The sequence below is a fragment of the Nannospalax galili genome, unplaced genomic scaffold (assembly GCF_000622305.1).
Source record: "Nannospalax galili isolate Female #2095 unplaced genomic scaffold, S.galili_v1.0 scaffold3839, whole genome shotgun sequence".
NCBI lineage: Eukaryota > Metazoa > Chordata > Mammalia > Rodentia > Spalacidae > Nannospalax > Nannospalax galili.
The window spans coordinates 389-2,566 of record NW_008342285.1 but is presented as its reverse complement, the minus strand read 5'-3'; the positions used below and the strand labels follow the sequence as shown (position 1 = coordinate 2,566).

Genomic DNA, 2,178 nt, shown 5'->3' with positions numbered 1-2,178 from the left:
ACAGCTTATGCTTGGGTCTTTTAGGGCACGTAATTGATTCTTTTTCCAAATAATTAAATTAACTCCTCCTAGGATGAGCATTCTGTTTTGGGCTGGTGGCCAGGAGCTGGCCTGATTAAAGAAATTTGGGCGCGCCTTCCTCTTTGCCTCTGGCAGCAGTACTAGCGATTCCGCGCTGGAGCGTACCACCGTTACCCTGTGCGGGGGACTGTGGGGGTCTTGGCCTCCTTGTAACCCGGCCTCGGGGACCCTGCGGGGCCAGGAGCACAGCATCGTGAGCGTACAGCCAGCCTCTACCCTCTACCCGGAGCTCCAAAACTGGAGCACAGTGCCCAACGCGGGCTCCACCCATCCGGGCCTTGGTCATGGCGGAGGAGGAGCAGAGCCTGGACAATTTCGCGAGAAGGACAAGAAGAAGCGGAGCAGCCAGCGGACTCGGCGGGAAGCTCAGGCTCCAGGCCTGGGGGTGGTGGGACCTCCAGCGCAGGGACCAGGCCGGTGATGACGGTAACTCGAGTCCGGCAGGCAAGACCATGAGGAAGGATGAAAATGAGTAGAAAGAATTTGAGCAGAAAGCAGTTGATTACAGCGGATTAAGAGTTCAGGCCATACAAAAAAGTGAAAAGAAAGATGATGATAATGAAAAAAGAGAAGATCCAGGTAGTAACTGGGAAGAAGGTGGAGGTGGTAGTGGTGTAGAAAACTCTTCAGGTTCCTGGAATAAAACTGCTCCAGTAATAGTTACAGAAACCCCAGAGCTGGCAACGCCTAGTGCTGTGTATGGGATTCCTGGGGCCAGGAACTGTACTGCTACACACAGTTCCCAACACTGCAGACCGCTGTCAAGCATGAAGAAAGCCGGAAATCCTTAAAATGAATGCTACGGGTCTGGAGAGGGCTCAGCGGTTAAGAGCAATGACTGCTCTTGCAGAGGACTGGGTTCGATTCCCAGCAACCACATGGTGGCTAACAACTCCAGTCCCAGGGGAATCTGACACCTTCTTCTGACCTCCGAGGGCATTGCACGACATGGGTGCACTTACACACATGCAGGCAATACACTCATACACATAAAATAAAAATAATAAATAAAATACTTTAAAATGAATGCTACCCAAAGTTAAATGACCACATATGGTGTTTCTACATCTTATTTAGGGACACGAATTTTTTAGAGTAAATAAAATGGGAAGAAATCTAAATGGCATCAGAAAGAAAATTTTTGAGAGTGGCTTTAAAGTAAATCCCAGCCTTTTCACCTCGTTGAGAGGATAGCTGGCTTGAATTTAGACCTCCACGTAGACCCACTCCTCCACACTGTCCTTCAAAATGTGTGGGGGACTCTGGAAGGACAGTGACTCACCACACACATCTTTACCTGAGCTAATCGGACCACTCCCCCAAACTAGAAGGGAAGAGAAATCATTGAATGATGAGAACTTGACTTGAATGAGAAAAATTATTACCCTTATGCATAAAGAGACTATTATCGACTAATTGCTAAAGCTTAGGAGGAATGTCATTACACAGCTTCTTTCCAGTTGTCTTCAAGTTGGTCCCAAAATACAGCTGCAATCAATTCTAATCAGAAGATGGGACCATAGAGCTTCAGTACAGTATTACATGTTTTCTGTTCAATTGAAACTTTAAAATGATTTGATAAAGGACTTTGTATTCCCTTCCTGTCTTCCCAAGATTCTTGTAAGGGCTATTTTTTTTTGTTGTTTTTAATGCAAAGAAGAATATTTTCAAAATTACTTACTGCAGAAGAAATATTTACTGATTAAATTTCTTTCCCCTTAGGGATAAGGAAATGGAGACGAGCTTTGAAGTCGTAAGGCACAGAAACAGAGGTAGGGAGGAGGTTTCAAAAACCACGCCCTTAAACTTCAGCTAGACAACCAGTGTGTTGCACTCAAAAATCAGAAATGCAGCCATACACACTACAATTAAGGGATGGTCTTTGCCAAGCTTTCCAAGATAACTAGACTACAGCTAACCATCAAGAACAGCCATTCACCCACCGATCTCTGGATCCATAGGGACTGATGCGGATCTCTTGCTTCCAGTGACTGTCCCTGCTGCACCATGGAAGTTCAAAGTGCCACACCTGTTCTTTTTTTGTATTGGGCTTAGGGGAATTTTCATTGTCGTAAATGTGTGAACCAGATTCAACAG

General features: G+C 45.8%; 1 pseudogene; it reads left to right on the top strand.

Annotated features, from left to right (window-relative positions):
* The first annotated feature begins 279 nt into the window (after positions 1-279).
* LOC103738195 lies at positions 280-1,953 on the top strand (annotated as a pseudogene).
* The last annotated feature ends 225 nt before the right edge of the window (positions 1,954-2,178 follow it).